We start from the raw sequence: 22,583 nt of genomic DNA, 5'->3' as shown, positions 1-22,583 counted from the left end.
CTAGGGGAGACTCCAGGGAAGGGGCCAGATGTGGTGACCTTGACTTGGTGAGCTGGACATTGTGATTGTCTTTGCAGATCTGCTCTACCCTTCTCCTTTTACATAGTTAGTATGCAGATCGGGTGGGTCCTAATTAGAAAAAGTCAATTAGCATTCTCTCATCCCCTTTGGCATAGCAGTTGTGTCAGGGACTGACCACAGGTCTAAGCCAAGGAACACACGTCACCTACCTGACCAGGGTAATCAAGTCAGAACAAGGGATTATTTTACCTATGATTAGAAAAAGGATACGACCACCCTCTCATTTTAAATGGCATGATGTATAGTTGTAAAGCCTGGAGCTGCTGCAACTACAGGGGAAGACATTTGGACATAACTAGCATAAGTAGGACAGAGATAAGTGAATTGTAAGGAAATAGAGCCAGAGCCCTGATCAAACCATTCCTAAACCCCACCTTAACATTTTTCACTTAAATGAGGTAACAGATTCCCTTTGTTGCTTAGATCTGGTTGATTTGGATGTTGAATTTGCTATTACTTGCACTGAAAGCCTAGTAAGGTATACCCAACTTCCAATTCTTTAGTTTACAGAGGGAAGGAACAGTTATGAGATTAGTATGAGTCTTTGTCTTCAAATTGTTTCTGGCAAAAATGTCAATCCCTCCATCTCCCTTTCTCCACCAACTTCCTAATCCCCCCTCCCTCCAGACTTTGGACATATGTTTGATGCCTTGGCTGAGATAGCATTGTAATTAGAAGTTAAACAAGAATTTTACTACACTCCAGGGCACATTAAATTCAAGCTGCATTGCTTTAGGGCCCTCTAATGGACATTAACACAAAAGAAGGGGCTAGGCCTTTACTTTTCCCACAGATCACCAAACAGCTTTGTCCACAGAGGACCACAGTGCATTTCTGTGTGGCACATAGGGACTATATTCCTTTACCAGGTTATCCATGGCATGTTGCTACTAAGTTTAAAGACATAATGTGTAATACAGAGTTAAGTGTAGCCAGTACAGTCTTAAAGTAAGATATCATGTTTAACCTCATTTTGATTTGAACATATCATAGGTTATGAGATAGGCGACAGGAGAGTAGGAAGAAAAACATGAGAAAAAAAAATGATTGTAGGAATCAGAATGGACCAGGGAACACGTGAGCAAGAGAACAAAATTTTGTGGCCTTGCCTTAAGCTCATCTTGGTGGCTCTTCTAATTTTACATATTTATTCTCAATTCTTTTATTCTATACTAGGATTATATATTAGTAAAGGTAATACTGACTTTTTAAATAAATAAGCCCTAAAATTTCAGTGTCTTAACAAAATAGAAGTTAACTATTATACTCATGTAATAAGCCAGGACTTGTAATCCTGGTCTGTGTTGCTGGTTTTCCTCTACGTGGGGGTCAGAGACTCGAGGTTTTTCCATCTCATGCTCTGCTATTCTCTAAGGCAGAAATAGGCAATTTGTGTCCTGTGGCTAAATATGGCCCTCCATTTGTTTTTGTAAGTAAAGTTTTATTGGAACACAGCCTCAAATGTTTGTTTATGTATTGTCTGTGACTGCTTTAGTACTATACAGGCAGAGTAGAGTAGCTGTGACAGAGATCATATGGCAACAAAGCATAAAATGTCTACTATCTATCCTTTTACATAGAGATTTTGCCAGCCTTTGCTCTAGGGTTCATTTGTCATCGGCACTGAACCAGCAGGTGTAAAAGAGCAAGATGTTATAAACACTCCTTTAAAGCCTTGGATCACAGAAGTCATATGTGTCTTCTACTTCCACCTCATTGGTAAAATCTGTTTACATGGCTGTAAAAGACGTGAAGGGTGCTGGGAAATGTAGTCCCTGGCTAAGAAAACTCTTTGTATCACCCACGTGACACTGTGAAGTGTGGAGCAAACACTTTAGTAGACAAGTACTCAGCTCTGCTACAAAACATCTAATCATAACCTTGAAAGGGACCATGTAAATTATACTTACTTAATTAATTCCTATTCATCAAGTGTATCCTGTGTTTTAGACAATACATTGAATTCTTAAAAAAGAGAGATGAACAAGACTCAGTCAAATAAATGAAACTACCGCCTGCAGATTTCTCACATTTTTATTAAAGGAAACTCAAATTTAAGACAGTCATTTAGAATAATTGTGAAGGGAATCATGGACTGGTAGGGAATGGGAAAGTGGGTTCTCTCTGGCCCTAGGTCAGCACTGCTATAGATGCCAGCTATTGGCTGTTATTGGGTGGGTGGGACTATTGGAGAACGAGTTTGTTCAGACTAAAAGACTTGGAGCAGAGACTGCTAAGAATTGGAGTTCAGTGGGCATTGCGCGTGGAAAGCCAGGCTACAGGGACCATGCCATGACATTTACCAAGGAACTGTGCTAGCAACTGGGGAAGACTAAATATGAAGATGGCAGCATAAAAGTTAGCTTCAACATGTGTTGAGGATACAAGACAAACTTGCTTATCATGTCTTTGTAATTGAACTCCATTGTTTTTGCCTCTAGTACTCCATACTTTTTTCTTTGATTAAATTTGACTGTCTACTTCTTGCCTGGCATTGGGAATACTAAGAAAATAAAACATCATCTTTGTCCTTGAGGAGCACATGATTTAGTATAGGAGATAAACACAAAAATAGTTTCAGTAAAATATGGTAATTCTTCTGAGGATGTCAGGCCCAGGTGTCTAATCCCATGTGAGGGAGTAATTTGGTGCATTAAGAATGATTTCCTATGGGAAATAGAATCAGCAACAAAAAAAAACCTCCCTGCAAACAAAAATCCAGGACCAGGTGGCTTCACTGGGGAATTCTACCTAACATAGAAAGAAGAATTCATACCAATCCTTCTCAAACTCTTCCAAAAGATTGAAGAGGAGGGAGTTCTCCCAAACTCATTCTATGAAACCACCGTCACCCTGATACCAAAACCAGACAAAAACATTACCAAAAAAGAAAATTACAAGCCATAATCCTTGATAAACATAGATGCAAAAATCCTCAACAAAATATTAGCAAACAGAATCCAACAACACATAGAAAATCATACACTATGATCAAGTTGGAGTCATCCTAGGGGCACAAGGATAGTTGAACATATGCAAATCAAACAATGTGATACACCACATCAACAAAAGAAAGGACAAAAATCACATGATCATATCAATAGATGCCAAAAAAGCATTTGATAAAATTTAACACCCTTATATGATAAAAACTCTAACCAAAGTGGGTATAGAGGGAACTTATCTCAGCATAGTAAAAGCTACTTATGACAAACTCAGAGCCAACATAATGCTCAACAGTGAAAAGCTGAAAGCCTTCCCACTAAAATCTGGAAAAAGACAAGGATGTCCACTCTCACCAATTCTATTCAACATAGTATTGGAAATCCTAGCTATAGCAATCTGACAAGAAAAAGAAATAAAAGGGATCCAAATTGGAGGAGAGGAGGTAAAATTGTCACTATATGTAGATGGCATGATACCATATATAGAAAGCCCCAAAGGCTCCACACAAAAACTACTAGAGCCAATAAAAGAATTCAGCAATGAAGCAAGATATAAGACTAATATACAGAAATCAGTTGCATTTTTCACACTAACAATGAAATACCAGAAAAGGAAAGACAAGAAGCAATCCATTTTTAAATTACATCCAAAAAATTAAATACTTAGGAATAAATCTGACCAAGGAGGTGAAAGATTTATACATGGAGAGCTACAAACAACTGACTAAGGAAATGAAAGATGACTTAAAGAAAGATATACCAATCTCTTGGATTGGAAGAATTAATATTGTTAAAATAGCCATACCACCCAAAGCAATCTACAGATTTACTGTGATCTCTATCAGATAACCCAGGAAATTTTTCACAGAACTAGAACAAGTAATCCTAAAATTTATATAGAAACACAAAAGACCCAGAATTGCCAAAGCAATACTGAAGAAAAAGAGTGAAGCTAGAGGAATAACCCCTCCAGACTTCAGACAATACTACAGAGCTACAGTAATCAAAACAGTGTGGTATTGGCACAAAACAGACATATGGATCAACAGAACAGAATAGAAAGCCCAGAAATAAACCCACAGACTTTCGGTCAGTTAATCTTAGACAAAGGAGGCAAGAATAGAGAAAAGAGAGTCTCCTCAGTAAGTGGTGTTGGGAAAGCCAGACAGCCACATGTAAATCAATGAAGTTAGAGCACTCTCTCACACCATACACAAAAATAAACTCAAAATGGCTTAAAGACTTAAACATAAGACAAGACACTGTAAACCTCTTAGAAGAAAACTTAGGCAAAACATTATCTGAAATGAATCTCAGCAATGTTCTCCTAGGGCAGTCTACCCAGGCAATAGAAATAAAAGCAAAAATAAACAAATGGGATCTAATTACTTACAAGCTTTTGCACAGCAAAGGACACCATAAGCAAAACAAAATGGCAACCTCTAGAATGGGAGAAAATATTTGCAAATGATGCGACTGACAAAGGCTTAGTTTCCAGAATATATAAACAGCTCAAACAACTTAATAACAAAAAGCAAACAATCCAATCCAAAAATGTACAGAAGACCTAAACAAGCAATTCTCCAATGAAGACATATGGATGGCCAATAGGCACATGAAAAAAATGCTCAATATCACTAATTATCTGAGAAATGCAAATCAAAACTACAATGAGGTATCATCTCACACCAGTCAGAATGGCATCATTTGAAAGTCCATAAATGATAAATGCTGGAGAGGGTGTTGTTAGGAATGTAGTTTGGTGCAGCCATTGTGGAAAACAGTATGGAGATTCCTTAAAAAACTAAACATAGACTTACCATATAATTCAACAATCCCACTCCTGGGCATATATCTAGAGGGAAATTTAATTCAAAAGGATACATACACTCCAATGGTCATAGCAGCACTATTTACAATAGCCAAGATATGGAAACAACCTAAATGTCCATTGATAGATGACTGGATAAAGAAGTTATGGTATAGTTATACAATGGAATACTGCTCAGCCATCAAAAAAGAATAAAATAATGCCATTTACAGCAGGATGTTGCAGGATGGACCTGGAGATTGTCATTCTAAGTGAAGTAAGCCAGAAAGAGAAAGAAAAATAAATACCTTATGATATCACTCATATGTGGAATCTGAAAAAAAAAGGTATAAATGAACTTATTTACAAAACAGAAACACGCTCACAGCCATAGAAAACATGGTTACCAAAGGGAGAGGGGATAGGAAGGGATAAGTTGGGAGTTCAATATTTGCAAATATTAACTACTATATATAAAATAGATAAACAACAAGGTCCTACTGTATAGCACAGGGAACTATATTCAATATCTTACAGTAACCTGTAATGAAAAAGAATATGGAAACAAATATATGTATGTATGTGTATGACTGAAACATTATGCTGTACACCAGAAACTGACACAACATTGTAAACTCACACAACATTGTATATGTCAGTTAAAAAATACTAGAGGAAAAAAGGATGACTTCCTAGATTTGATGACACCTGAGTTAGGTCTTGATAGATACGTTGGATTAGATAGAGGGAAAAGAATGAGTAAGGGGAGAGGGCCACCTAGGGAGATAGAGTGTCATAGGATAACCTGTAGAGGCCTAAAGTACAACAATGATTGGGAGGAAACTGAAGTTTCTGAAATTGTTGGAACATACAGTTCAAGAGGCAAAATATTAGAACCTGAACCTGCAACAATAAGCCAGGGTCAAATTACGGAGGTCCATGTAGACCGTGTTGAGGACCTAGGAGTCTATCACTTTGGTGATGGGAGACACTGAAACCTTCCTTCTCTATTATGTAATTATTTTATTTTGGCGGAGGTAACTAGGTTCATTTATTTTTGGAGGAGGTACTGTGGATTGAACCCAGAACCTTCTGCATGCTAAGCATGTGCTCTACCACTTGAGCTATACCCTCCCCCTATTCCTATTCCTTCTTTATATTACCTTTCTTTTTTTCCTAATGGGACAAAATCAGGGCATTCAGAATACAGACTGCTGACCTGTCATGATAACTATAGTGTAAGGAGAAACATAGAAGGTGCTGTATATTCCACTGAACAACTAAACCAACATCAAAAACTCAGAATCCCCAGTGAGCTGATTAACAGCAGCATCCCTATGTTGGCCATAACTCAGCTACAGGGGGTGGGGGGGGGGGAACCACTACATGGGTATAATTTTTCTTGAGAGTATGAAAGGTGGGGTTATGTTTTGAGCACCTTGTAGCTTCTCCTTTAATATTATATATCCCATTTGTTACTTCCCAACATGTTTCTCCCCCTTGTTCTGGGCCTCGTCTTACCTACTAAGAATAAAAAGGGAACACTTTCTTTGTGGGAGAGAGTAGAAATCTACCCTGGAGTTCTGGATGAGCCACTTTCTATCTGTTTACCTTTAAAAATAATTTTGCTTTCGGTCCAGCCTTGCTGGATGATGAAAGGCACTTTGAGCTTTTAGAGGAGAAGGAACTCCTTTCCCTTTTTAGCTACTGCTCTTGTTTATATCAATGCCTTATTCCTATATTTCACTCTGTCTTGCCACTCTTTCCATTCTCAACTGTCACTGCCATTTGCTTTGGCAATAAATAAGGAATGAAAGGCAAAACAAAACAGCCCGCCACGGTCGCTGACAATGATAAGTCTGTGGGGAGATTTTTCAGAAACCTCAGAGAATAGAATCCGGTGGTTTCTCGGCCCACAAGTTTCAGCTGCACTGGGAACAATGGTTCTTCTGCCTACCTCCAAAGGACAAGACGAGACACGGGCCTTGTTTTTTCTTTGTCTTCCCAGCTTCAAACTTGAGCAAACAATCTTTACTTAACCCGCATGGAAAACTTACAAACACAAACACATTCCTCCTCTCCTATTAGTGTTGAGATGAAAAGTGAACTTCAAATTAGTTAATGTTCATGTAGTTAAGTGGTTCCCTATTGACTGGGAGTATGTAGGTGGGGGAGCTGACTTGGAGAGGGGCTTTGCTGTTGGGCCAGCAGAAGAATGAAAGCCAAAATTGGTCAAATTGCAAGAGAAAGTTTTTTTTTTTAAAAAAAGCCTGAAGAACTCATGTAGGTGGTACAGAATCTCGCCTATGTCGTGTGCTGGAGTTCCCACTCCACATGGCACATCTGGGTGACATATGAAAAACGGAAGGAGACTGGGGAAGGGACCGTCCTGCTCCTTGTCATGGTCCATGAATATTTTTGGCTCAGCCCTTTATAAGGGTGCTTGGCACCACCACATAGTTTTATTGTTTGACAGATTGAAGAGTAGTTCCAAGCACATTCTTCGGTTCTCTGAAAAGAATGTCTGGGCTTTCAGCAATGAGGTGGCTTCATCGTTCCTACTGGAAGACATGACCCTCTTGTTCCATGGTTAAGAATGCCTATGCATCCAACTTGAGAAACAAAGCAGTTGGGAACTGAAAGTTCTTACAGCAAGAATCTTGGAAGAGTGTCAGCTGGTTTGCTGGAGTTCAGCCATTCCATCCTCATATCTGTAGTGAAATATTTGAGGAAAATTCAGGATGACACTATTCCTGATAATTAAGAAAAACAAACAAACAAACAAAAAAAAACGAAAAGGAAGTACTAAGTACTTTGAACAAGTTGGAAATTGGGTTAGAGGTTTAAGTTGGAGACAGCATTTGGTTTAGTACAATATCAGCAGCTAAGAAAGTTTGATTTAATCCTAGAAGGGTTCCTTCTCTAATGAATCATCACATTCATCCTGAAATATTTCTATTAGGTCATAGATACCATAGGGATTTTAACTATGGGCTCACAGAGTGTCCACGATGGACACCAAAGGAGATACATAACTGATATTTAAGCTTGCTGTAATTCTAGACAGAGTTCATGTATGTGCTCATGCAAGCATGTGTGTGAGTGTGTTTGTACTTTTCTCAGAGCGAAGATCCATGGCTTTCATCAGATTTCAAAGGGCTTAAATACTGAGAACCACAGTTAGAGTGTCAGAATAGAAAAAGATTTCAGAAATATCTGGTCTGGTGCTTTCCAATGTGCTCAACTTTTTGTGTCCATGAGATTTACCTGAGATGCTTGTTTAAAAGAAGATTCCTGAGCCCCACCTCTACACAGGCTTATTTAGTAGATGTTAAGGGTGGGGCCCAGAGTTCTGCTTAATAAGAACTTCAGAGATCATGAACCACACACACAAGCCAAAGATAATACTCTGAATGCCAAATGAATTTAAGAGGTAAGGGGAAGTGTTATGGCCAAGTGCAGAGGATTGGTGGAAATCACCTTCCCTTCAAACCAGAGTAGCTCTGCCTTTTTCTGCTTCACGTACTGAGTTTCCATGTACTATTTCATTTGAACATAGGTTAAGAAAAATGGTATGGAAGTCACTGACATAATCCAACACCATCATCTGACAGAAGAGGGAAATGAGACCCGGAGAGATAAAGTGACTATGCCAAGATCACAGTCCCCTTTAGTGGCAGGGTCAAAATGAGAACCTAGCCCCCCTGATCCCTTGCCCAGGACTTTTCCATCATGGATAGGTTTCCTTAAAGCCACATATTAGAGTTAAAATACCCAACAATTTTCAACATATTATCTAGGAAGGAAGATAGGCAACCAAAGAAAGAAGTCTTCCTGCCTCAAAATGTTCCAATTAGAAGGAAACTGAGTCATCAGGGAGGCCTGGGTGAGGCAGCCCTGGGAGCCTGATAGAAGTTACAAGGACAACTGGATGGAGCACATGTGACTGAAAACAGCTTTGCCATCTTGCCTAGTGCCAGGCTTGGCACCCAAGAGGCATTGCCTCCACAAGGGTCCCAAGAAAATAATTTAGTGCTAGGCCACCCTGTGAGTTCTTTTATTCATCTATAAATATAAATCTTTTCTTTGGTTTGCACATTATCTGGTAATTAGTGGCTTCAAGGTGATTCTTTATACTTGACTTGAGGGTTTCTGACATGGTATACAGTTTCAATTCAGTGTAATGGTAGGGAGGAGGAACACTTAGCATTCTTCACAGAGTTTAGAATTGTATTCATTTAGGAAGAGGAACTTCAAAAGTTTTCAAAGCTCAGTCAAGGTAAATTTCAATGGTGGTATCAATGAACTAGGCAAACAAGAGTTGTGAAAGCAGTCTGAAAATATTTTCCAACATCTCTCATGATTTCTGATGCCTCTGTATTCTGACTTAGGAAAACAGTTTCTTTTCTTTGTTTTCAGTTTCCATTTTGGGTTCTGGCCAGTACTGAGAACTAGGAATTTCAAGGCTGGTTTACAAAACTATGAAACTTGAAAAAAAAAAAAAACACAACAACATAAAAACCTTTGGAGATATTAATATGAAACACATAGTAAAGTGCTATTTATCCATGATGCAAATAATCAATCCCTTAAAAGAAAAGAATAATATTTTGTACAGTTTTTTGTGCAATGACTATTGACATTTCGGAATCCTGACCTGAGGCCCTGCAGAATCTTGATGTATATAATTCATCCAAGGAAGATTCCATTGTAATCAGTTGCTGTTTAGGGCCAAATACCTCTTACCATATTTTATTGTGTCATGGAGGTCCCAGCATGGAGGTCCTAGCATGGACACATCCAGCCAGTTCTGACCTGTCAGAGCCTGTCCCAAGGCAGCGGAGGGTGTGCACACTAGTACTGTCTTTCTATGAGTAAACAAGGAGGCAGTTGGGAAAAGGAAAGCCCAAAGAGCAGTGTACGGATGCAGGAAGATTTCACTGTGATGTGAGAGAGTTGGGTGTACAGGTTGGTGATGTGGAGGAGGATATTAAAGAAGACAGGCTGTTGGCTTTATCTTGGAGCAGCCATAGGAAATTACAGTCCCTTCTGGGGCCGTGTCAGAGGTTTGGGAAAGTGCAATAATGTGCCAGATCTGACGTCTGTGGCTCTTCCCGATTGACTCTCTACCCTTTCCTGCCTGGCTCTGAATCCCAGAGCTGACCTTGGGCTCCTTTGTCTTCTGGCTTCTGGCTGGGCATGGGTGGGGCAATAGCAGACCCGTAGGTGGGAGTGGAGCGAGGTCAGGCAGTTACCACTCTGGTTCCATCCACATCCTCGGGCCGGGTGTTTCCCTCAAGTAAAGGCTGTAGTTCTGTCAGTCATTTTTCTCTATCTCTCTCTGTCAGTCCAGGTTCCCTCATGGCTCCCTTGCCTTGCTTCTTCAGGCCTAGGGGTGGGTATGGTGATCCTCTGTCACTTGGCTTGGGGCAGTGCGTGTAGTTTCCCTGTGTGCTCCCCATAACTTTGGCAAGTTTTCTTTTATTAAACTCACCTAATTTTCCCAATTTGAGTATGTCATCTGGTTCCTGCAGGTGTGTAATAATGAGTCAGTGAAATGAACACTGCATCATTAACAGTTGGATCAGACACTGAGAGCATCCGAGGTAGGGAAGCTCTGGGCCTTAATACGGATGGGAAGAAGCGGTTTTCTGGGGAGGTATGGGCTCTGGCATTAGCTCTGAACCCCAGATATGCCAGTTATTTGTTGAAAAGTGGTTAGGACACTGGGCCTGTCCATCTAGCTCTGGTATCTTTAGATAAACTGGTTTGCTCAAATAAAGGCATCCTAGATATGCACAAAGTGCCTTAGATGATATCACTCTGTTTTCAGAACTCATTTAGACCAACTTCCACTTGACTGCTTCACTCAGATCCCAGTTTCTTAGCTTCCTCAACCTCTTCTGTCTCACCATTACTTAAGTAATAGCTTTTATTCTTAGCTTACCTTTTTGTTGAAGAATGTTGGGACTGATGTCCTGCCTTTGACCTTGGCACCTTTCTGGGACACAACACAAGCATATCTCAGAGATATTGAGGGTTTGGGTTCAAGACCACAGCAATAAAGTGTATGTCAAAATAAAGGGAGTCACATGACTTTTTTGCTTTTCCAGTGCATATAGAAGTTAGATTCACACTGTTCTGTGACTATTAAAAGGCATTATGTCTTAAAAAAAACCATACATACTTTAACTAAGAATACTTTATTGATAAGAAAATGCTAATCATTATCTGAGTCTTTAGTGAGTCATAATCTTTTTGCTGGTGGAGGGTCTTGCCTCCATGTTGATGGCTGCTAACTGAACAGCGTGGTGGTTGCTGAAGGTGTGGTGGCTGTGGCAGGTTCTTAAAATAAGACAACAGTTAAGTTTGCTGCATCGATTGACTCTTCCTCTCACAAATGATTTCTCTGAAACATGAAATACTGTTTGATAGCATTTTACCCGCAATAGAACTTTTTTCAAAATTGGAGTCAATCCTCTCAAATCCTCCCTCTGTTTTTATAAACTAAATTTATGTAATATTTGAAATTGATTGTCGTAATTTCAATGGTCTTGACAGTACCTTCACAGAAATAGATTCCATCTCAAGAAACGATTGTCTTTGCTTGTCCACAAGAAGCAATTCCTCATCCATTAAAGCTTTATCATGAGATTATAGCAGTTCAGTTCCATCTTCAGGCTCCACTTTTGCTTCTAGTTCTTTTCCTATTTCCATCATATCTGCACTTATTTCTTCCAATGAAGTCTTAAACTCCTCAAAGTCACTCATAAGGGTTGGAATCAGCTTCTTCTAAACTGTTGTTGATGTTGATATTTTGGCCTCTTCCCCTGAATCATGAATGTTCTTAATGGCATCTTGAGTGGTGCATCCTTTCCAGAAGTTTTCCCTTTGACTCTGCCCAGATCCATCAGAGGAATCACTATCTGTGGCAGCTATAGCCTTATAAAATGTATGTATTTTTTAAATAATAAGAGTTGAAGTCCATCTGTGGGCTTCAAAATTGATGTTATGTTAGCAGGCATAAAAACAACATTTATCTCATACATATTCACCAGACTTCTCTCAGTACCTTGTCAATGAGCAGTAATATTTTAAAAGAAATATTTTTTTCTGAACAGTAGTTCTCAACAATTGGCTTAAAATAATTAGTAAATTGGTTGTACTGTCGTTCAGGCTTTGCTGTTCCATTTATAGGCACAGGCAGAGTAGATTTAGCATAATTCTTAAAGGCCTTAGGATTTTCAGAATGGTAAATTAGAATTGACTTCAACTTAAAGTCACCAGCTGCATTAGTCCCCAGTAAGAGAGTCAGCTTGTCCTTTGAAGCTTTGAAGCCAGATATTGACTTCTCCTCTCTGGCTATGTCTTAAGTGGCATCTTCTTCTGATTGAAAGACTGTTTCATTTACATTGAAACTCTGTTGTTTAGTGTAGCTATCTTCGTGAATTTTCTTAGCTAGATCTTCTAGCTAAGCTTCTACATCAGTACTTTCTGTTTCATCTTACACTTTTGTGTTACGGAGATGGCTTCTTTCCTTAAACTTCATGAGCCAACCTGTGCCAACTTCAAACTTTTCTTTTGCAGCTTCTTCACCTCTCTCAGCCTTTATAGAATTGAAGAGGTTAGGGCCTTGCTATGAATTAGGCTTTGACTTAAGGGAATCTGTGGCTGGTTTCGTTTTCTATCCAGACCACTAAAAACCTTCTCTAATCAGCAATAAGGTTGTTTCGCTTTCTTGTCATTGATGCATTCACTGGAGTGGCACTTTTATTTTTCTTCAGGAACTTTCTTTGCATTCACCATTTGGCTAACTATTTGGCACAAGAGACCTAGCTTTCAGTCTGTCTCAGCTTTTGACATGTCTTCCTCGCTAAACTTAATCATTTCTAGCTTTTGATTTAAAGTGAGATATGTGTGATTTTCCCTTTCATTTGAACACTTAAAGGCCATTGTAGGGTTATTAATTGGCCTAGTTTCAATATTGTTGTATCTCAGGAAAAGAGTGTCCTGAGGAAAGGGAGAGAAATGGGGGAAAAGCAGCTCAGAGGAGCAGTCAGAACACACACATTTATCAGTTAAATTCACCGCCTTCTGTGGGCACAAAAGATAGTGCCCCAAAATAATTACGAAAGTAACAAAAAAGATCACTGATCACAGACCACCACAACAAATGGAATAATAGTGGAAAAGCCTCAAATCTTGTTAGAGTTACCAAATTGTGACACAGAGACATAAAACGAGCAAATTCTCCTGGAAAAAAAAATGGCGCTGATAGATTGGCTCAGTGAAGGGTTGTCACAAACTTACAATTTGTAAAAAAAAATGCCATATCTGTGAAGTGCAGTAAAGTGAAGTACAATAAAACAAGGTCTACTTATAACTGCTATTAATACTTAGTGTTTGTTTTACTCTTGCTGTGGCCAGGAATTTTGATAAATGCTTTATATTCTTGATCCCATTCAATTCACACTACAGCATTATGATGTAGGTATTATTATTATTTTTGTTAGTATTATTATTATTATGCCCATTTTACAGAAGAGGAAACTAAGGCTTGAAAGTTCACATGACTAAAAAGTGGCAGAGTTAGAACTAAACTCAGGTCAGCCCATGCTGGAAAAAAAATTGCATGAGGTATACCATTTGACTCTCCATAGTATTACTATAAACACACACACGCGCACGCACACACACACACACACACAAAGAAAAAAACAAAAAACAAGAAACCCAGGCCCTATATGTTTGGCTCAGTTTGTCCCTGAAGAAACACATTAAAAAATTTTCTACAACCACAATATACTTAAAGTAATCAGAAATATGGGAAAGTGGACAAAGCTGATGGTTTGGGGGGTCACACTAGGATTTTTCTTGCCTTGAGCCAAATGAGAGGAAAGGTTTGTGATGAAGACCTGTATTTTAGCATATAGGTATTGAGCCATTCATTCATTCATTTACTTAATTCAACACACTTTTTAAAATCTGCTATGGGCTGGATACTGGGGACACACAGATGGATATGATACAGTATTTGCCCTCAAGAGCCTTGAAAACCTCTTAAAATAAACAAATATGGGAATAGATAAGTGGAATCTAATTCCTACAGATTTAAAGACTACTTTTCATTCCAGACATGAATGCAATTCTATGCACTCTTTTGAAAGTTGGTATTCATGTAAAGAATAAGGGCAATACTATTACTTAGAAGGAAATCTAGAATCAATACATGTATCTGAACAGTGTATTAGTCTTTAGCAGAAAAACAGAACCAATAGGATACTGTGATTTATTTACGGAATTGGCTCACATGATTACAGAGGGTGGCACGTCCAACATATGCCGGGTGGGTTGGCAGACTGGAGACCCAGTGCTGCAGTTCAAGTCTGAATAGTCTATCTGTACAGAATTCCCTCTTGCTCGGGAGTCACCAGTCTTTGGTTCTATTTAGGTCTTCAGCTGATTGGATGAGGTGAGATTGCTCTCCACTCATATTGTGGAGAGCAATCTGACCACCATAAAGTCTACCAGTTTAAATGTTAATTTCATCTAAAAACACCATCACAGAAACATCCAGAATAATATTTGATCACATATCTTGGCACCCTGGTCCAGCCAAGTTGACACATAAAATTAAGCATCACAAACAGCAGGAGGAGCCTCAGGAAACAATATGATCAGTAAAAGCTGGACCCTGGAAACTACAGACTCCCTTTTCTTCTTACCAGCTGCAAATACTAGAATTAAACAGGGTAAGCATAAAATCATGAAATCAAGAGAGGAAGCTCTAGTCTGCTGCACTCAATTCAGAGGTTTGCTTGCAGGAATCTCCATCCTCCTGCTTCTTCATTAGGATATTTTGCTATTCTGCTAAGACAGACAGCCATTTTCTCTTGTTGACCAATGCCCAGATCTGTGCATGACAAAGAACAACTCATTATTGTAAATATTTACTAGGCTATATTTAACTTGAGGACCATATCTATCATAAGAGTCATCCATTTTATTCATTTATTTAATGCTATTTAGAAAGTACTAAATGCCAAGAACTTTGCTAGGTTCTAGGGATACAGCATCAAGCAAGATGGATGTGGTTCTGGTCTTTACTGAGTGTAGTGCCCTTGAAGCAAGATGGATAAGAAACCAATAGCTGCTCAAATAATTTATTATAATTTTGATAAGTGGCATGAAGAAGAAGTACAATGTACAGCGGGAAGATATAACAGTGATGAGTAAAAATAACAGACACTGAGAGCTATCATTAAACCTATTTCCTTGTACCTTAGCCTCACCCATAACATCCTCCTTTATATGATAGTTCATGTTCTTTCTGCTTGTGGTTTGAAACACGTGAACATGGTAACTCTTGAAGCTCTGTGTTGAAAATGGCAAAACCACACATTGAAAGCAACTGGAGTTTCTGAAACCCCACATAGAAGGCCTCCCACCAAATACCAGAATTGGAATATTACATGTGAAAAATGAATTTATATTGGGTTTGGCCAAACTATAGAAATGTTGGTATTTCTTTATTCTGAAGCTAGAATTACTACATAATAAAGAAACTAATTCTCTAGTTATGATTCCACAGAAACTTGGAATGTGATGCTTTCTATAACAAATATTTTAAATGGATGATAGTGACCTCTCAGTAATGTGCTAGGCAGTTAGGAAAATTTCAGAGGTTGGGAAAATGGAGGCCCATGCTCTAAATTTGAACAGATATTTAGTAAACATATTGCTTATGATAACCTAAAGACAGGATAACTTTATATCCCAGGGGACATTCGGCAATGTCTAGAGGCATTGTTGTTTGTTACAACTAGGGATGAGGGTGATGCTATAGGCTTATAGTGGGTAGAGGCCAGGAATGCTAATAGATATCTAATAATATGTAGGATAGATCCTTTAAATACATAATTATCTGATCTAAATGTCAACGGTGCTGTGGTTGAGAAACTCTGTTTCTCAGATGTAGTTGGACATAGTTGGAAAGACTCAGAATAATCATGTATATTGGCTTTTCCTTCCTCCTTTAACCAAGAAAAACAATAAATCCAGGAACAACTGAACAGTTGTCAGACAATAAAAGAATAATGAGAATCTCAAATTTAGGTTAAAAAATCCTGCTTCAAGACCCCCAAACATAATAAGTGAGATATAAAGAGGTTTTGAGTGGCAGCATCTAATTTATACAGTGCTCTGGAGTAAAGATCAGATTAAGGATACGTGGCCTTCCCACTCAAGTCTGTAATTTCGGCTGGCCTCAACATATGTGCTATTCAGGTGAGATACATTGCCCTGAGAGCTCAGAAGCAAAGATTCAAATCAGCATTGAGAATTCCATCTAGGAAAGAAACTTGGACATGTTTATTAGAACATGGAACTTACTGTAAACTAGATTAGAAGCCTGCCAAGTAAGCTACCAAGCATTTGAGGGAAAGAAAATTATCTTTGATGGAGCAGGTAGTATTACCTAATGAGCAGTGATAAGATGTTCAAGAAAGTGTCTTTATGGAAATTGCATTTAAATTAAGTTCTCAAAAGTAGAAGGGAACAATCCACAAGTTAAGAGCATTGTGTTCTCCCTAATGCCAGCAACTGAATGAGAGTCAAACTAATTGCGATATAGTAAATTAAAGGGGGCATGATGATAGATGAAACTACTAGGTATAGACAAGAATATAAAGGACCTCAAATTTTATGGTGAGAATTTTGGCAGCTTATATCTTTCTATGAATTTTCCTATTTTATCTAGGTTATCTAATTTTTTGACATACAATTGCTCATAGTATTTCCTTATAATTTTCTTAATTTTTCTTTTAGGAGTTTGTATATGTCATTCCACTGCCTTCTGACCTTCATAGCTTCTGATGAGGAATCAGCTGTTAATCTTATTGAGACTACCTGGTATGTGATGAGTCACTTTTCTCTTACTATTTTCAAGATTCTTCCTTTATCTTTGACACAGACACACAGAGAGGAAGGACCACATGAATGCAATAAGGAGAAGATGGCCATCCACAAGCGAGAGAGAGAGGTTCAGAAAAAATAAACCCTGCTGACTCCTTGATCTTGGACTTCTGGCCTCCAGAACGGTGAGAAAATAAATTTCTATTTAAGCCACCCAGTCTGTGGTATTTGTTACAGCAGCCCAAACAAACTAGAAAATTAGTACAAACCCTATTACAAGCTTCATGCAATTTAAGTCTCCTTTCTGAGTCATAATTTTCCTGTCTGTTAGATGCTCTAAGTGTCAAGTGATCAAAACTAAATGTTGAAAGTATAGCGAAAAAAAAAAAAATAAAAATCCTGTTCTTGTTTAACAAATCTATTTTTAGGAAGCAGATGCAGACTTTATAAAATACAATCACTTTCTCTTCTCTTTTAAAAAATAAATATAAATTTTCCAAGGTGTTATTTTCATTTGGTTGAATGATACAATTTGCAAATAATCACTCACCCAGAATGTTGCTGATAGTCACTTGACTTATCTTACTACCCTGCTAGAAGACAGATTTGGTAGTCAATTTATACTTTTTGTTGTACTGATTTGAGTTGTAATGCTTTGGCTCATAGTTTTTCTGATAAGACACATATTGAGAAAAGAAAGTAGAACAAAGGGTTGAGTCCCAGCCAGTTCTTTTACTAAATGACTGTTATCTCTGGTTAGCTAAATGGATTTTCTGAGTCTATTAACTACTTTGTAATATGGCATTAATCTCACGATTGCCTCCCCTGATTATTCATTCATAATTCAATAAATAAATAAGTGTTGAGTCTCTCTTGCCTGCCGGGCACTGTACTGGATGCTGGTGACTCAATGGAGAGCAAAACTAGCCAGAGTCTGTGTCCTTGGGCAGCTTGTACCTCAATGGGAAGATAGACATTTGTCAAAGAAATACACAAATAAATGTGAAGCTGCAGCTTTACTAATTCCTACAAGGAGAGAGGCATGGTGCTTTGAAAGCTTATCATGGGGCTGGGGGTAATGAGCAGGCGGAGGAGATTTGAACTAATCAAGGTGTTGGAAGGTCTTCCTGAGGAAGTGATAATTGAACTGAGATCTGACAAAAGGTGTAGGTGCTAACTAGGGCACTGGAAGGATAAAGAGGCAATGGATGTGAGATGTTGTACTATTTTCTTACTATAATTACTGTTATTTAATAAATAGAGACCTACTTAGATTTTTTCATCTAGTTACTGAAATTATAACACATCTTATGATAATTCTCCCTCTGGAATAAATCTTTTCAAACTTGAAGTCAATTTACCCACAAAAAATTCAGACTTTCAAAGTAATTGCCAACTGTCACATTCATAAGATCTAGTAAAAAAATAACTCCGTGTAAATCATGGCCCTTTTACATTTTGCTTAATCTTGTTGCTATTCCCCACTCTCTATGTATATTAAAAAATAGCTTTTATATCTACTGTATTTCTCATGTTAAACCTGAATTAATGGAATTCTTTCTGCATCTCATCTCATGCATTGGAAAGAAAGTTAATTCTCTTCATCTTAATCCTACTCAGTTTAAAGCCCTTGTAATAATGTACTTTATTTTTGAAGGCTTCTGACCAGTAAACTGCATACTTCAAAAAAGGACCATCTAAACCCAATACACACTATCCAAAAACAAACCAGTCAGTTCCCTAATACCAGGCAATTATATAAGGAATATCCAAACATAAAATACCATTTTCCCCTCAAGCAAGGACTTAAAAAGATATTCACCGATTTCTGCTCCTTTCTTATAACATTGCTGCTTTCCCATCTGAACAGAGACCAAGGCAGCACTATGGCTTAAGCTCTTTTAACTGAGAACAAACTGAACCCAGATGTGAATTGTGGAAGGTGGGCCAATTTTGCTTTTGGTCTTGGCAGTGCTAAAGGGCCAATTTTTTCAAAGCTTTTCAGTACCTGGCAACTTTGGGCCAGGCTATAAAGTTCAAGCTTGTAAGTGTTCATTAGCAATTCTCTGATAATTACTTTGACATCAACTTTCTAAATGGACACAAAGTTTAAATTGTCTCACTACTTACTCCTTTTGTAAAATGCTTCTGGTATGTGTGTTTGCACTGGACAGATACTAAGTAGATTTTAGATCATTCTAAACAGGCTTAACTGAGCACTTTTTAAAATAGAGAAGAAATTCAGACTTCTCATTGGTGAGCAATTCTGACGCAGAGATGATTTAATGGATTTTTTGATCTGCCTAATTTTGAAAGGTGTGAATAAAAATGCCCCTTCTGTAGAAAAACAGATGGATGAAGTTTGACATGGTAACGTAGCCAGAATGAGGTAGAATCCTTACCTCAGATATAGTGGCTCAAATTTAGCAATTACTAGGGTCTACTGGTGGGTTCATAATGCTGAAGTGTTTGGAAAAGATGGAGCCATAGGTGAAAGTCTACTTGCGTTGAGGAGAGAGAGAGATCTTAAGATCAATAAACAGCACTTAGTTGAAACCACTAATGAGCTACACAACATGTCTCAGAAATCACAAGTTTATTTTGCTTTAGTGAGACATCGTCATAACTTGTGGTTGAGGCTGTCAACACGCCAGACCGCAATCTTGTGGTGGCCTCTGGTTTTTCTAGTGCCCGAGAAGTGTAAAGTTCCAAGGCAAGGGCAGAAGCCCTGTCATCAAAGCATCAGCTTCGTGATGGAAAGCAACTTGAGCTGTATCGTCTTAAAGCGCCATGAATGGAACTTCACAAAAACCAGTTTCTTGATATTCTCCCACATTTCCAACACTCCCACATTTGAAAGAAAAATATACCCTCCTGCAAAGCTGGCACTTTGAAAGTGTGGAACACAAAATTTCACCCTGATCCCTTCTCTTTTTTTCTTATTAACTAGGATACTTAAGAAGATTTTGTTTGTGTATGGTGGGGCAGGGATGGTGGCAGTGGTGGTAACAGGGTAGAAGGAGAGAAAATTAAAAAAGAGTAAAGAAAATTTGCTTTCTTTTATTCTCCTATTGGACATTTAATTGAGACTTGAGTAGTTTGGGGAGGTTCTTTCATTTCTCTGACTCAGATTTCTCTTCAAATCGCCATTAATTCTTAACTCTGTACTTGGAACAATATGAGTGCCCTCTGGTGGACAAAATGTCATTTTAAAGTTTTGTGTATATGGACTGAACACCGTAAGTATGGAGAAAATAAGTCTTATGTTTCAAATGTCTTCACTGAACTTCTGAAATCCCTGGAAAATTAGTTCCTCATGTTCTGGGGTGGTGACAGCTATGAAAATAGTTCCATAAAATAAAGGGATAAAAAGCAAGTGGGGGTGGCACTCTAGGTCCTATTTGCTACCAAAATAGTGTCTTAGAACTGTGCATAACTTGGATCCTGAACAGGAAGATCAAATGTCTAAGGGAAAGCTAATAACCCTACTTCCTGGCCATCGATACATATTCTTAAATGCTCTCATTAGGAATGAGACACTAATGAAACAATGTGGGCACAAGCAAAGTTGCTAAAGATCTGTAACTGTGGGTGTTTAGTGGTTAGAATTAAAAGAAAGAGAGAAAGAGAGGGAGAGAAAGAAAAGAGAAGGAAGGAAGGAAGGAAGGAAGAAAGGGGGAAAGAAGGAAAGAAAGAAAGGGAGAAAGAAAGGGAGAAAGAAAGAAAGGGAGAAAGAAAGAAAGGGAGAAAGAAAGAAAGAAAGAAAGAAAGAAAGAAAGAAAGAAAGAAAGAAAGAAAGAAAGAAAGAAAGAAAGAAAGAAAGAAAAGAAAGAAAGAAAGAAAGAAGGAAAAGAGGAAGGAAGGAAAGAAGGAAGGAAGGAAGGAAAGAAGGAAGGAAGGAGGGAAGGAAGGAGGGAAGGAAGGAAGGAAGGAAGGAAGGAAGGAAGAAAGAAAGAAAGAAAGAAAGAAAGAAAGAAAGAAAGAAAGAAAGAAAGAAACAAAGAAACAAAGAAACAAAGAAACAAAGAAAGAAAGAAGGAAGTGAGGGAGGGAGGGAGGGAGGAAGGAAGGGAGGGAGGAAGGAGGGAGGGAAGAAGAAAAATCACATCAGTTGTGTAACCCACTCACATGCTCAACTAATGCAAAGAACTAACCCAATGCAGGTCTTTAGGGCTCATAATGCATGTTTTCTCATTGCTTATTTAGATATTCTTTACCTTCTCTGTTGGAGGATGGCATGTTAAAGTCTGAAGATGGACTATCTGGTTCTTCTTTTGAATCTCCTTCAATTTTTGACTTACTACAAGGATAGCAATGTGATTTAAGATTCACTAAACTGAAAGTGCAAAGGATTACTAGCAGTGGTGCACTAATAAATGTTTAACAACTGGTTCTCCAGAAAAGAAATCCCAGCTTTGTGACTTTTGCCAATTTCCATGGTGTAAATAATCTCATCATGGTTGATTTCAAGCTACCAACACAATGTCACTGAACACGTAATTGGGAAGAGACACACACAATTGATTTTCACAAACTGGTTTGGGCAGCTTCAGCCTACCACGACATAAAGGACTTCTAATTACTTTTTTTCCTGTAGCTTTGACACTTTGAGCCGTGAAAATATGTTATTTTTGTAATAAGAAAATAAAAATTCAAAAGTAATTTGAAAAGTTGAGTTCCACTGAAGAAATTATTTATAATAAAAAATGTCTTTCATATCGACACATGTTCCTAGTGACACATACCTCACAATCTTTAATAGTCTTTAAAATGTTTCCAAACTCATTATGTCACTAGCATCTTGTAAAAACTCTGTGAAGTACACAGAGTAGATCTTCATACAACCACTTGACAGAGGAAGGGTCTGAAGAACAAGGATGTGGCTGTGAAATACAGAACTGGTCCTAGAAATCTAGTTTTCTAGCTGTTCATCCAGTGATTTTTCTATTTCACATAGATGTTAAAAAGACAATTTACAACTGAAATTTGTGCATTCTAACTGCGTTCACAGTTTTCATTCAACAACGGTGTTTACTGTTCACTGCTTTGAACAGAGAGGGTTATCTACAGCTATCTCTTTCAGAGATTTCTGACTTCACAAAGCAATTTATGCCTGGGTAGTTCTATGCTATCTATGTGAGGGTCCAAAATAATTACAAAAACCACTACCCCTCCTGAGCTTCCATGGACCTGGAAAATAAGAGTAGAGTCTGATTCTATATCCCACCCCATGTTTCCCTTTGTCTCATTCTCTTGTTGGTTTAACCAATGTTGATAGCCCTTGGTAACTCATTTCTGCCAATGATCCTCACATCCCTGGGCTTAAGGAACTCAGGTGTCTAGTTTGAATATCTTTAAGATCACCCCAAAACACTGAGCCATGTGAAAATCAGTAGCTTAATACAGTGGAAAGAGAACAGACCTGAGAATCAAGAATATAGTCATTTACATACTGCTTCAAATATTTGTGATTTTCAGCAAATCACTCAATTTCTCTGATTCTCTGTTTCCTCCTCTGAAAATAACAATGCCTACCTCATGGGGAAGTTGAGAACATGAAATACGATGGTATTGATTGTTTTTCAGAATGCCTGACATATTGTAAACACTTAAAAATAGTAGCAGTAGTAGTTTTAATTAATAATCATTATAGTTATTGCTATTATTCTTAAAATGCTTAGCTGAATATCTGGCATTTCATAATTTCATGGGTGCTCAGTTAAGATTAGTTCCTACACAAGCACATGATCAAATAACAAATAGCAAAAGATAGAGAATGATGCACATCTCCTTAACCCTAAGACATGAATTCCTATCAGGAGCAACTTATCTGC

At 38.1% G+C, this 22,583-nt stretch overlaps 1 protein-coding gene across 6 annotated transcripts in view; it reads left to right on the top strand.

The window, feature by feature from the left end:
* METTL15 (methyltransferase 15, mitochondrial 12S rRNA N4-cytidine) overlaps window positions 1-22,583 on the top strand; it is a 471,343-nt gene that overhangs the window by 293,237 nt on the left and 155,523 nt on the right. For all 6 annotated transcript variants that reach the window (XR_012509638.1, XR_012509634.1, XR_012509635.1 and 3 more), the window contains one exon: window positions 16,808-16,934. The gene's annotated coding sequence lies outside the window, so the exon portion shown is untranslated. The remainder of the gene's footprint in view (window positions 1-16,807; window positions 16,935-22,583) is intronic.

Source organism: Camelus bactrianus, chromosome 10 (genome assembly GCF_048773025.1).
Source record: "Camelus bactrianus isolate YW-2024 breed Bactrian camel chromosome 10, ASM4877302v1, whole genome shotgun sequence".
Taxonomy (NCBI): domain Eukaryota; kingdom Metazoa; phylum Chordata; class Mammalia; order Artiodactyla; family Camelidae; genus Camelus; species Camelus bactrianus.
Note: the sequence above shows the minus strand (reverse complement) of the source record. Positions and strands in the feature narration are given on the sequence as shown.